Source organism: Bombina bombina, chromosome 2 (genome assembly GCF_027579735.1).
Source record: "Bombina bombina isolate aBomBom1 chromosome 2, aBomBom1.pri, whole genome shotgun sequence".
Lineage (NCBI taxonomy): Eukaryota > Metazoa > Chordata > Amphibia > Anura > Bombinatoridae > Bombina > Bombina bombina.
Genome location: NC_069500.1, coordinates 322,075,915 through 322,091,311, shown reverse-complemented (window position 1 = coordinate 322,091,311; position 15,397 = coordinate 322,075,915).

The following is a 15,397-nucleotide window of genomic DNA, read 5'->3' as shown; positions in this document are numbered from 1 at the left end:
TTCTATTACTTTTCTGGAAGACTCTCTGAGAGGAGAGTGGAGTCATCTCACTTTTTAATCATCCTGTCTCTCTTCCTAAATTTTTTATTTTTTTTTTATCTCTCTCGCCCTATCCGTTGCTGGTCCAGCAAGATATCTAAGATTGAACACTTGCCTACTTATAAGAGAACACTGTGTACACTATAGGATAAGAATAATTCTGTTCAAAGGGAATATTAGGGGGGGGTTGGGGGTTAATTGGGTTTAAATTGAGTAGGGGAGAAGTTTTAATCTCTCCACATCACAAAAAATGAGGGAATTGTCAACATGTGGGTTACGGACATTCCGGTACATGATAGTACAGGATACAGTATGCTTGTGTTAAAGTTGGAGAGTTCTAAGATGTAATCTACCACTGACTACCTGTATCCTGTTGCTTCTGTCTCATTATTGTACAGCTTTTATAATGATGTAATATGTGAATACCATATATGTGATACATGTCTTGCTGTGGGATAAATGTTTGTGCCCATGTGTTCACTCTCTCTCTGAATAAAAACTGATTTAAAAAAAAAAAAAAAAAAAAAAGCCGCAGGCACTTCAGCGTTCCACGTCTAGACCGGACACCATATCTGCTAAAAGAAGAGGGGTAAAGTACCGACCTACACACCCACCAAATACTAACACTTATGCAAATACTGCTTATGCAAAGGATATGATTCCCCAGCTGTAACATCTTGTATATGAACTTAAAGTTGGGATTGTGTGTATCTGCCCTCCATGGGATTGACCTTCTAAGATTGTAACCTTATTCTTTAGTAACTGTCACATACCGAACATATATCAGCCCACCATACCCATTGGTATAATACCTTCCTTATATGGACATTAATGCAGAGTTTTAAACAACGGTCATCACTATTTTTATGTATATGCTATCTGGGTATGCTATTTTAGAATTGTTAATTCATTTTAAATTAATTTAGTTTCAATTTTGTGTTATAACTGTTATAGGGAGACGTCCCTTGTAGTATGTATTTTAACTTATATTTTTAATAAATCTCTGTTGTATTTTTTGATATATACATTAGTGTTTGATACTTTTGGCCTCTGGCACCCTCTCTTTCAACAAGCCTCACAGCTTTATTTCGATAATCTAAACCCTATACACATTATAGGGATAGTGTCTATTAGAGAGGTGCTTAGTATCATATTTCCTAGCGCATACCTTACAATCTCTCTACATATCTTAATACGAACTAAAGCCTGTACAAAACAGTGAATATCAGGAAGTTTAGCAATCTTTATGTGAAATAAAACAGAAAGAGCAGAGATTGTTTCCTTCAAGGAACTTGCTGACAAACCTTTATCCAAACCATCCTGAAGAAACTGTAAAATTCTAGGAATTCTAAAAGAATGCCAAGAGAATTTATGAGAAGAACACCATGAAATGTAAGTCTTCCAAACTCGATAATAAATCTTTCTAGAGACAGATTTACGAGCTTGTAACATAGTATTAATCACTGAATCAGAGAAACCTCTATGACTTAGCACTAAGCGTTCAATTTCCATACCTTCAAATTTAATGATTTGAGATCCTGATGGAAAAATGAACCTAGAGACAGTAGGTCCGGCCTTAACGGAAGTGGCCAAGGTTGGCAACTGGACATCCGAACAAGATCTGCATATCAAAACCTGTGTGGCCATGCTGGAGCCACCAGCAACACAAACGATTGTTCCATGATGATTTTGGAGATCACTCTTGGAAGAAGAACTAGAGGCGGAATAATGTAAGCAGGTTGATAACACCATGGAAGTGTCAGCGCATCCACTGCTTCCGCCTGAACATCCCTGGACCTGGACAGGTATCTGGGAAGTTTCTTGATTAGATGAGAGGCCATCAGATCTATCTCTGGAAGACCCCACATCTGAACAATCTGAGATAACACATCTAGATGGAGAGACCACTCCCCCGGATGTAAAGTCTGACGGCTGAGATAATTCGCCTCCCAATTGTCTACACCTGGGATATGCACCGCAGAGATTAGACAGGAGCTGGATTCCGCCCAAGCAAGTATCCGAGATACTTCTTTCATGGCTTGGGGACTGTGAGTCCCACCCTTATGATTGACATATGCTGCAGTTGTGATATTCTCTGTCTGAAAACAAATGAATGGTTCTCTCTTCAACAGAGGCCAAAACTGAAGAGCTCTGAGAATTGCACGGAGTTCTAAAATATTGATTGGTAATCTCGCCTCTTGAGATTTCCAAACCCCTTGTGCTGTCAGAGATCCCCAGACAGCTCCCCAACCTGAAAGACTTGCATCTGTAGTTATCACAGTCCAGGTTGGCCAAACAAAAGAAGCCCCTTGAACTAAATGCTGGTGATTTAACCACCACATCAGAGAGTGTCGAACATTGGTGTCACGGATACCAGATGGCTAAGGCTATCCCCCACCCCCCTACAATCTCACCCCTGTTGTTTTTCAGTGGTTTTGGGCTCCTCAGAGCAACCACCATCTCTGGAAGCTGTTTGTTTGCTTTGTTTTGGCTTGTTTTTGTGTTCAGAGAAGAGTTGGTTTATGACCAGGAAAACCCTCCTAGGCTGGCCGGGCTCCTGGAACTCCCGGTCGGCCGCCTCACAACAGACACCCGCCTAACCCCTCTCAGGCTTCCCAGGCTCCTGGAACTCCCGGTCGGCCATAGGACAGCAGGACACCCACTAAATTTACCCCTGGTCCCTCCAGCAACCATGTGCCCCAGAGCTCCGCTCTTTTGAGGATTAGTAGCCCCTAGGGAGGACAAGAGGTGGGGGAATTACCGGAGGTGAGCTCCTTTGGGAACCGGGGGTTTTAGATACCCCTAACCCCATAACTTCAACGGACTGTAACTCCGGTCCCCAGTAACGAAATGCTGATTTTTGGACTGTGAAATCTGGGGACCGAGAGCTTTAAAATGACACCCTGGAAGTGCCGCCACTCTACCGGGATCACCCCGAAACTGCCACCCAAAGGTATTGAGATTATGTGGGACTGTGGCTCATATGGAGGTGCCAGTCAGTCTGGAGGGGCGGGAATGGCGGGAAAATTGTGGGATTGTCCTTTGTCTTATCAAGATGAGCTGTCTGTATAAAAGGATTGTGTGTTTTCAATAAAATCAGTTCCTGTTTAACCTGAAAGCTAGTCTGTCTAGTTATTTGGGTGAGCTTCAGCTAAAATCACTTTCCTGAGCTACATAGCAGCCTGTTCCAGGCAGAGGAAGGACACGCTGGAAGAGCTACCTAATCTGGGTAGCTGGAGTCTGCCACAGGGTGGGACCCTGAGTACTGGTGCTGTCAGGCATCAGGGGTGGCTACAGGCTGTGGTCACTTGCCAGCTACATAGCTGCAGTCGGCAGGGAGGAAGCAGGACCCTTTTTGGCGGAGCTACCCAGTCGGAGTAGCCAGGGGTATCCGTCACATTGGCTGGCAGCGGTGGGATCTGCTTCTTTTACAAGGTTCCTGCTGACAGAGGAGACATACCACAGTAGCCGGTAAATATGGAGGCAGAGTTCCTAGGGAGAGTACAATAGATGCTGGCCGGAACAAATGATCCTTGTTCGGAACAGGACATTCTGGCATGGAGGAACCTTGCCCTCCGAGACCTCTGGTGGGAGGCTCTTCAACAGGAGAAGGAAAATGGAAAGGTCCTCCCCACAAATGACACGAGATTCCGGGTTCGGTGGACCGGGAGACTGCCTTTCCTGGGAGAACAGCCAAAAAAGGAATGGCTATCTGATCTACATAGACTGATCCAGCAAGAGATGTGGGTGGAGGACGGCTATCGGGCCCTCCAATGGTTCGCTATGCAAGCGCTGCCATGGCTGGAGGAAGGCTCTCCCACAGAGGGCTTTGACTTTGGCGGCACTGGATTATTGTTTACAAAAAGGACAGAGGACCCACAGTTTGGGAGTGAGACAGACCAGGGTCTGGAGGATATCTCTAGGCTCCAAGAGGAACTGCTGGATCTCTTGGAGGAGACCTGGCTGCTGGACGATTTGGATTTTATAATTGACCAGGAAGAGGCACTGGTCAAGGAATACAAGTGGCTGCTGGATCTCGCTAAGCAGCGTGCCAGGGGCATACAGATCTGGGGTGCAGCCCTCTGGGATTCATGGAGCTCGACCGTGGAGGAGTGGCAAGAAAGAAAAAGGGAACCAGGGCTGCTGGATCCTGATCAGCAGCCTGGCTCTGAGCTTACAGACTTGGACAAGGGAGCCACCCCAGCAGAAGTGCTGACAACAGGGCAGAGAGCCGCTGGCCTCTGCCCAGCACCTGTAACAGCTCCAGGAAACCTGGGAGCGGAAGTAATCGTCCTCCCTCCCCTTACAGAGAACCCCTAGCAGGTAGAGATGGATGTCAATAACTCTCCCCAGCAGCATATCCCCTTCCCGGGAGAGGAGACAGTCGGTCTCTCTCCCCAGCGCCAGAGCCAGGAGCCGGGAGAGGAGATAGTCGGTCTCTCTCCCCAGCAGCAGAGCCATCCCCTGGGAATGGAGGTAGTCATCCTCCATCCCCGTAAACAGAACCCCTTCCTGGGAGAGGAGACAGTCAGTCTCTCTCCCCAGCGGCAGAGCAAGGAGCCGGGAGAGGAGACAGTCGGTCTCTCTCCCCAGCGGCAGAGCCAGGAGCCGGGAGAGGAGACAGTCGGTCTCTCTCCCCAATGGCAGAGCCATCCCCTGGGAGCGGAGGTAGTCGTCCTCCCTCCCCGTAAACAGAACCCCTTCCCGGGAGAGGAGACAGTCGGTTTCTCTCCCCAGCGGCAGAGCCAGGAGCTGGGAGAGGAGACAGTCGGTTTCTCTCCCCAGCGGCAGAGCCAGGAGCCAGGAGAGGAGACAGTCGGTCTCTCTCCCCAGCTGCAGAGCCATCCCCTGGGAGCGGAGGTAGTCGTCCTCCCTCCCCGTAAACAGAACCCCTTCCCAGGAGAGGAGACAGTCGGTCTCTCTCCCCAGCGGCAGAGCCAGGAGCTGGGAGAGGAGACAGTCGGTTTCTCTCCCCAGCGGCAGAGCCATCCCCTGGGAGCGGAGGTAGTCGCCCTCCATCCCTGTAAACAGAACCCCTTCCCAGGAGAGGAGAGAGTCGGTCTCTCTCCCCAGCAGCAGAGCCAGGAGCCGGGAGAGGAGACAGTCGGCCTCTCTCCCCAGCGGCAGAGCCATTCCCTGGGAGTGGAGGTAGTCATCCTCCCTCCGCGTAAACAGAACCCCTTCCTGGGAGAGGAGAAAGTCAGTCTCTCTCCCCAGTGGCAGAGCCAGGAGCCGGGAGAGGAGACAGTCGGTCTCTCTCCCCAGTGGAAGAGCCATCCCCCGGGAGCAGAGGTAGTCGTCCTCCATTCCCTTACAGAGAAACCCTTGCAGGGAGAGACGGGTATCGATATCTCTCCCCAGCGGCCGAATCCTTTTCTGGGAGAGGAGACAGTTGGTCTCTCAGTTTCCCATGGAGCGGAAGTAGCAGACCTCCCTCCCCAGTGGTAGATCTCCTTCTCGGGAGAAGAGACAGACGGACTCTCCCCTCAGTAGCTTGGCAGGGTCTCTACCCTTTTCTTGTCCCGGAGTATTTCTCACAGGGGGCAGGTGCTGCAAGGAGGATAAAAGTGTATTCAGTTGGTGCCATATGTTTGGGCACCAGAGCTTTACCTGCCCCACCAAGGAGCAACCTCCCCCTCTGTTCTGGGGTGGGAATACAGCTGGGAAACCGGCACTAGCTTTGTTTGTGTGTGGGTCACAGAGTGTCACAGAGAGAGGCAGTGTGGCCATAGAACTTAAGGACTCTAGAAGGACAGCTGGGAAACCGGCACTAGCTTTGTTTGTGTGTGGGTCACAGAGTGTCACAGAGAGAGGCAGTGTGGCCATAGAACTTAAGGACTCTAGAACTTGTGGGACAGCAATTGTTTTGGAGCCGGCCTTAGAAAACTTGTTCAGGACGTTGTCTTATGTGACTATCCCTGCGCCAAGGGCGCAGGGTATAAATGTAAGCAGGAACCCCCTAGGATGCCCCAAGCTCAGGAGAGATGGGATAACCTCTCCCAGCAACCGAGAAGTGGAGGGCCACCGTCGGAAAGCCCCAAGCTGACCCATTAAGGGTCTAGTCGGGTCTGCCAAACTGGAGGGGGGGGAGATGTCACAGATACCAGATGGCTAAGGCTATCCCTCACCCCCCTACAATCTCACCCCTGTTGTTTCTCAGTGGTTTTGGGCTCCTCAGAGCAACCACCATCTCTGGAAGCTGTTTGTTTGCTTTGTTTTGGCTTGTTTTTGTGTTCAGAGAAGAGTTGGTTTATGACCAGGAAAACCCTCCTAGGCTGACCAGGCTCCTGGAACTCCCGGTCGGCCGCCTCACAACGGACACCCCCCTAACCCCTCTTAGGCTTCCAAGGCTCCTGGAACTTCCGGTCGGCCACTGGACAGCAGGACACCCGCTAAATTTACCCCTGGTCGCTCCAGTAACCATGTGCCCCAGAGCTCCGCTCTTTTGAGGATTAGTAGTTCCTTGGGACGACAAGATGTGGGGGAATTACCGGAGGGGAGCTCCTTTGGGAACCGGGGGTTTTGGACACCCCTAACCCCATAACTTCAATGGACTGTAACTCCGATCCCCAGTAACGAATCATGCTGGACTGTGAAATCTGGGGACCGAGAGCTTTAAAATGACATCCTGCAAGTGCCTCTGCTCTACCGAGATCCCCCTGAAACCACCACCCATAGGTATTGAGATTATGTGGGACTGTGGCTCCTATGGAGGCGCCGGTCAGTCTGGAGGGGCGGGAATGGCGGGAAAATTGTGGGATTGTCCTTTGTCTTATCAAGATGAGCTGTCTGTATAAAAGGAGTGTGTGTTTTCAATAAAATCAGTTCCTGTTTAACTTGAAAGCTAGTCTGTCTAGTTATTTGGGTGAGCTCCAGCTAAAATCACTTTCCTGAGCTACATAGCAGCCTGTTCCAGGCAGAGGAAGGACACACTGGAAGAGCTACCCAATCTGGGTAGCTGTAGTCTGCCACAGGGTGGGACCCTGAGTACTGGTGCTGTCAGGCATCAGGGGTGGCTACAGGTTGTGGTCACTTGCCAGCTACATAGCTGCATTCAGCAGGGAGGAAGCAGACCCCTTTTGGCGGAGCTACCCAGTCAGGGTAGCCAGGGGTGTCCGTCACAATTGGGATTTAAGGATATTAATTGTGATATCTTTGTATAATCCCTGCACCATTGATTCAGCATACAAAGCTGGAGAGGTCTCATGTGAAAACGAGCAAAAGGAATTGCGTCCGATGCTGCAGTTATGAGGCCTAAAACTTCCATGCACATAGCCACTGAAGGGAATGACTGAGACTGAAGGTGCCGACAGGCTGCAACCAATTTCATACATCTCTTGTCTGTTAGAGACAGAGTCATGGACACTGAATCTATCTGGAAACCTAAAAAGGTGACCCTTGTCTGAGGAATCAAGAAACTTTTTGGTAAATTGATCCTCCAACCATGTTTTCGAAGAAACAACACTAGTTAATTTGTGTGAGATTCTGCAGAATGTAAAGACTGAGCTAGTACCAAGATATCGTCCAAATAAGGAAACACTACAATACCCTGTTCTCTGATTACAGAGAGTAGGGCACCTAGAACCTTTGCAAAGATTCTTGGAGATGTTGCTAGGCCAAATGGAAGAGCAACAAATTGGTAATGCCTCTCTAGAAAAGAGAATCTCAGGAACTGATAATGTTCTGGATGAATCGTAATATGAAGGTATGCATCCTGTAAGTCTATTGTGGACATATAGGGGGGTAGTTATCAAGCCGTCAACCTCAAATACGCTGCGTATTCCGCAGCGTATTTGTGGCGAGGCTGATACGCCTTAGTTATCAAAGGCTCGAGACCGGCAAAAGTAGAATTTTGTGACGTCAGCTTCGATCCGCCGGACTCAGTCCGACACAGATCGATTCTTACGTCACTCCAGATGTTCCGCACACAAGTGCGGCACATTCTCACTACTTTTGCTAGCTATCAAAAAACTAGCAGGTACGCTCGGCACTTTTACGGCCCAGCGTACCTGGTTTTCAAAGCGCCAGCCTGGAGGCGGCGGATCCCATAGGAATCAATGGGAGTCTGACCATAGCGAAAGTACAAGTTCGCTGCTGACAGACATCCCATTGATTTCTATGGGAGCTGTCTACACCTAACACCCTAACATGTACCCCGAGTCTAAACACCACTAATCTGACCCCCCCTACACCGCCGCAACTAAATAAAGTTATTACCCCCTAAACCGCCGCTCCCGGAGCCCACCGCAAGCTACTCTATACATATTAACCCCTAAACCGCCGCTCCCGGAGCCCACCGCAACTATAATAAATGTATTAACCCCTAACCCGCCGCTCCCTGAACCCGCCGCAACCTATATTAAATGTATTAACCCCTATCCTGCCCCCCCTACACCGTCGCCACCTATAATAAATTTATTAACCCCTATCCTGCCCCCCACTACGTCGCCGCCACTGTAATAAAATGATTAACCCCTAAACCTAACCCTAACCCTAACGCCCCCTAACAAATATTAATTAAATAAATCTAAATAAATTAACTCTTATTAACTAAATGAATCCTATTTAAAACTAAATACTTACCTTTAAAATAAACCCTAATATAGCTACAATATAAATAATAATTATATTCTAGCTATCTTAGGATTTATTTTTATTTTACAGGTACCTTTCAATTTATTTTAACCATGTACAATAGCTATTAAATAGTTATTAACTATTTAATAGCTTACCTAGCTAAAATAAAGAGAAATGTACCTGTGAAATAAATCCTAACCTAAGTTACAATTACACCTAACACTACACTATACTTTAATAAATTATTCCTATTTAAAAATAAATACTTACCTGTAAAATAAACCCTAAGATAGCTACAATGTAATTAATAATTATATTATAGCTATCTTAGGATTTATATTTATTTTACAGGTAACTTTGTATTTATTTTAGCTAGTTAGAATAGTTATTAAATAGTTATTAACTATTTAATAACTACCTAGCTAAAAGAAATACAAAATTACCTGTAAAATAAATCCTAACTTAAGTTACAATTAAACCTAATACTACACTATCATTAAATTAACTAAATAAACTACCTACAAAGAACTACAATGAAATACAATTACATAAACTAACTAAAGTACAAAAAATAAAAAAAGCTAAGTTACAAAAAATAAAAAATTAAGTTACAAACATGTTAAAAATATTACAACAATTTTAAGCTACTTACACCTAATCTAAGCCCCCTAATAAAATAACAAACCCCCCCAAAATAAAAAAAATCCCTACCCTATTCTAAATTACATAAATTTCAAAGCTCTTTTACCTTACCAGCCCTTAAAAGGGCCATTTGTGGGGGCATGCCCCAAAAAGTTCAGCTCTTTTGCCTGTAAAATAAAAATACAACCCCCCCCCCAACATTAAAACCCACCACCCACATACCCCTAATCTAACCCAAACCCCCCTTACAAAAACCTAACATTAATCCCCTGAAGATCATCCTACCTTGAGTCGTCTTCACTCAGCCGAGCCACCGATGGAACTGAAGAGGACATCCGGAGCGGAAGAAGTTAATCCTCCAAGCGGCGCTGAAGAAATCTTCCATCCGATGAAGTCATCATCCAGGCGGCGCTGAAGAAGTCTTCGATCCGGCCGATGTCATCTTCAAAGAGGCGCTGAAGAGGTCTTCTATCCGGGCGAAGTCATCTTCCAAGCCGGGTCTTCAATCTTCCTTCCGCCGACGCGGAACCACCTTCTTCACCGACGGACTACGACGAATGACGGCTCCTTTAAGGGACGTCATCCAAGATGGCGTCCCCTCAATTCCGATTGGCTGATAGGATTCTATCAGCCAATCGGAATTAAGGTAGGAAAATCTGATTGGCTGATGGAATCAGCCAATCAGATTCAAGTTCAATCCGATTGGCTGATCCAATCAGCCAATCAGATTGAGCTCGCATTCTATTGGCTGATCGGAACAGCCAATAGAATGCGAGCTCAATCTGATTGGCTGATCCAATCAGCCAATCAGATTGAGCTCGCATTCTATTGGCTGATCGGAACAGCCAATAGAATGCGAGCTCAATCTGATTGGCTGATTCCATCAGCCAATCAGATTTTCCTACCTTAATTCCGATTGGCTGATAGAATCCTATCAGCCAATCGGAATTGAGGGGACGCCATCTTGGATGACGTCCCTTAAAGGAGCCGTCATTCGTCGTAGTCCGTCGGTGAAGAAGGTGGTTCCGCGTCGGCGGAAGGAAGATTGAAGACCCGGCTTGGAAGATGACTTCGCCCGGATAGAAGACCTCTTCAACGCCTCTTTGAAGATGACATCGGCCGGATCGAAGACTTCTTCAGCGCCGCCTGGATGATGACTTCATCGGATGGAAGATTTCTTCAGCGCCGCTTGGAGGATTAACTTCTTCCGCTCCGGATGTCCTCTTCAGTTCCATCGGTGGCTCGGCTGAGTGAAGACGACTCAAGGTAGGATGATCTTCAGGGGATTAGTGTTAGGTTTTTGTAAGGGGGGTTTGGGTTAGATTAGGGGTATGTGGGTGGTGGGTTTTAATGTTGGGGGGGGGTTGTATTTTTATTTTACAGGCAAAAGAGCTGAACTTTTTGGGGCATGCCCCCACAAATGGCCCTTTTAAGGGCTGGTAAGGTAAAAGAGCTTTGAAATTTATGTAATTTAGAATAGGGTAGGGATTTTTTTTATTTTGGGGGGGTTTGTTATTTTATTAGGGGGCTTAGATTAGGTGTAAGTAGCTTAAAATTGTTGTAATATTTTTAACATGTTTGTAACTTAATTTTTTATTTTTTGTAACTTAGCTTTTTTTATTTTTTGTACTTTAGTTAGTTTATGTAATTGTATTTCATTGTAGTTCTTTGTAGGTAGTTTATTTAGTTAATTTAATGATAGTGTAGTATTAGGTTTAATTGTAACTTAAGTTAGGATTTATTTTACAGGTAATTTTGTATTTCTTTTAGCTAGGTAGTTATTAAATAGTTAATAACTATTTAATAACTATTCTAACTAGCTAAAATAAATACAAAGTTACCTGTAAAATAAATATAAATCCTAAGATAGCTATAATATAATTATTAATTACATTGTAGCTATCTTAGGGTTTATTTTACAGGTAAGTATTTATTTTTAAATAGGAATAATTTATTAAAGTATAGTGTAGTGTTAGGTGTAATTGTAACTTAGGTTAGGATTTATTTCACAGGTACATTTCTCTTTATTTTAGCTAGATAAGCTATTAAATAGTTAATAACTATTTAATAGCTATTGTACATGGTTAAAATAAATTGAAAGGTACCTGTAAAATAAAAATAAATCCTAAGATAGCTAGAATATAATTATTATTTATATTGTAGCTATATTAGGGTTTATTTTAAAGGTAAGTATTTAGTTTTAAATAGGATTCATTTAGTTAATAAGAGTTAATTTATTTAGATTTATTTAATTAATATTTAAGTTAGGGGGGCGTTATGGTTAGGGTTAGACTTAGGTTTAGGGGTTAATCATTTTATTACAGTGGCGGCGGCGTAGTGGGGGGCAGGATAGGGGTTAATAAATTTATTATAGGTTGCGGCGGGTTCATGGAGCGGCGGTTTAGGGGTTAAACTATTTATTTAGTTGCGGAGAGGTGCGGGATCAGCAGGATAGGGGTTAATAATTTTATAATAGAGGGCGACGGTATAGGGGGGCAGGATAGGGGTTACTAGGTATAATGTAGGTGGCAGCGGTGTCCGGGAGCGGCGGTTTAGGGGTTAATACATTTATAAGACTTGCGGCGGGGTCTAGGAGCGGCGGTTTAGGGGTTAGTAACTTTATTTAGTTGCGGGGGCCTCCGGGGGCGCCGGTATAGGGGGTAGAACAGTGTAGTTTAGTGTGAGTGCTTAGTGACAGGCTAGCAATAAAGCTGGGAAAAAGCCGAAGGGCAGCGAGATCGGATGAGTGATAACTGTCACAGTCCGCTGCTCATCGCCCCGCGGCTTTTTGACAGCTTTATTTGATAACTTAGGCGAACGTATTCAAGGTCCGCGGCGGCGAAGGTAGGCGAGCTTAGGCGGACGTATTGGGCCGGCAAAGCCAGAAAAGTAGACGGCTTGATAAGTAGCCCCCATAATGTAATGAACAAAAAGCAGAATAGTCCTTATAGTCACCATCTTGAAAGTTGGTACTCTTAGATAACGATTCAAAATTTTCAGATCCAGAACTGGTCTGAATGAATTTTCCTTCTTTGGGACAATGAATAGATTTGAATAAAACCCCAGACATTGTTCCTGAAAAGGAACTGGCATGATTACCCCTGAAAACTCCAGGTCTGAAACACACTTTAGGAAAGCCTGAGCTTTTACTGGATTTGCTGGGATGCATGAGAGAAAAAAATCTTCTCACAGGAGGTCTTACACTGAATCCTATTCGATACCCTTGAGAGACAATGCTGTGAATCCATTGATTTTGGACAGAGTTTATTCAAATATCTTTGAAAAACCTTAATCTGCCTCTACCAGCTGAGCTGGAATGAGGGCCGCACCTTCATGCGGACTTAGGGGCTGACTTTGGTTTCTTAAATGGCTTGGATTTATTCCAATTTGAGGAAGGCTTCCAATTGAAAACAGATTCCTTGGGGGAAGGATTAGATTTTTGTTCCTTATTTTGATGAAATGAACAAAAACGGTTAGAAGTCTTAGATTTACCCTTAGGTTTTTTTATCCTGAGGCAGAAAAACTCCCTTTCCCCCAGTAACAGTTGAAATAATAGAATCCAACTGAGAACCACATAAATTATTACCTTGGAAAGAAAGAGATAGTAATCTACAGTAGACTTAGATGTCATATCAGCATTCCAAGATTTAAGCCACAAAGCTCTTCTAGCTAAAATAGCTAAAGACATGGATCTAACATCAATTTTGATAATATCAAAAATGGCATCACAAATAAAATGATTAGCATATTGCAGTAAGCGAATAATGCTAGATATGTCAGAATCCAATTCTTGTTGCGCTAAATTTTCCAACCAAAAAGTTGATGCAGCCGCAACATCAGCCAAAGAAATTGCAGGTCTAAGAAGATGACCTGAATATAAATAGGCTTTCCTTAGATAAGATTCAAGCTTCCTATCTAAAGGATCCTTAAAGTAATTACTATCTTCCATAGGAATAGTGGTACGTTTAGCAAGAGTAGAAATAGCCCCATCAACTTTGGGGACTTTTTCCCAAAACTCTATAGAAATTGCTGGTAAAGGATACAATTTTTTAAACCTTGAAGAAGGAATAAAAGAAGTACCTGGCTTATTCCATTCCTTAGAAATCATATCAGAAATAGCATCAGGAATAGGAAAAACCTCTGGAGTAACCACAGGAGGTTTAAAAACAGTATTTAAACGTTTACTAGACTTAACGTCAAGTGGACTGGTTTCCTCAATATCCAAAGTAATTAACACTTCTTTTAATAAAGAACGAATATACTCCATTTTAAATAAATAAGTAGATTTGTCAGTGTCAATATCCGAGGAAGGATCTTCTGTAGATAGATCCTCATCAGAGGAGGATAAATCATTATGTTGGGTCATTTGAAATTTCATCAACTGAGTGAGAAGTTTTAAAAGACCTTTTACGTTTATTAGAAGGTGGAAATGCAGGCAAAGCCTTCTGAATAGAATCAGTAACAAATTCTTTAAAATTCATAGGTATATCATGTGCATTAGAAGTTGAAGGAACTGCAACTGGCAATGTATTATTACTGATGGACACATTATCTGCATGTAAAAGTTTATCATGACAACTATTACAAATGACATTCGGAGATATAATTTCCACAATCTTACAACAAATGCACTTAGCTTTGGTAGAACCGATGTCAGGCAGCAAAGTTCCAACAGATACATCTGAGGCAAGATCAGATTGAGACATCTTGCAAAATGTAAAAGAAAAAAACAACATATAAAGCAAAATTATCAATTTCCTTATATGACAGTTTCAGGAATGGGAAAAAATGCAAATAGCATAGCCCTCGGACATAGAAAAAGGCAAGAGGCAAACAGCAATGGGGTATTAAGAATGACGCACAACGTAACTGAAAATTTTTTGACGCCAACAATATCTGGAAATTACACACTTGCGTCAACGGACGTACTTTTCGCACCAAAATATTCTCACGCCAAAAATGAAGCAATAAAGTCTAGCATTTGGCGCACCCGCGGGCCTACTACTGCCCGCAATTTTCAAGAAAAAATATAGTAAATTTGAAAAAAAGACTAAAACCCAGGTAAGAAAATATTTCTTAATATGTTTATTTTCCCTAAATATGAAACGGACAGTCTGCACTAGGAAATACATGAACCTGACTCATGGCAAATATAAGTACAATACATATATTTAGAACTTTATATAAATGCATAAAGTGCCAAACCATAGCTGGGGTGTCTTAAGTAATAAAAAACATACTTACCGAAAGACACCCATCCACATATAGCAGATAGCCAAACCAGTACTGAAACAGTTATCAGTAGAGGTAATGGTATATGAGAGTATATCGTCGATCTGAAAAGGGAGGTAGGAGATGAATCTCTATGACCAATAACAGAGAACCTGTGAAATAGATCTCCTGTAAGGAAAACCATTGCATTCAATAGGTGATACTCCCTTCACATCCCTCTGACATTCGCTATACTCTGAGTGGAATCGGGCTTCAAAATGCTTAGACACGCATGTCAACGTAGAAATCTTAGCACAAACTTTACTCCACCACTTCCATAGGAGGCAAAGTTTGTAAAACTGAATTGTGGGTGTGATGAGGGGTGTATTTATAGGCATTTTGAGGTTTGGGAAACTTTGCCCCTCCTGGTAGGATTGTATATCCCATACTACTAGCTCATGGACTCTTGCCATTACATGAAAGAAATTAAATTTCTTCATTCATTTCTAAAGGGGATAGGGCTTTTAAATTATAAATCTATTTTCACTCTTGTTGTAGTAATATTTTATCAAGATAACCCCCTGTTTCTTTTAGGTCTATTATTTGAAGTCCCCTAAATTTTAGTTAATGTTTGTTGCTGTTATGTATGAGAGAAAAAAAATGTCTCACCACACTGCTTGTATCAATAACTTTATTTTTTATATCCCTTTTGTGTTCTTTGATTCTTTCTTTTAACTCTCTGTAGGTTTTCCCTACGTAATAACATGGGCAGCTACAGTAAACTGAATACACCGCTCCATCACTTTTACACGTTATGTGTCCTTGAATGTACTGTCTTTGTCCATATTTACCAATAAATTAATCACCCGTCTCCATATTAATGCAGACTGAGCATTTAGCACATTTGAGGTTGCCATTGGCATTTTTA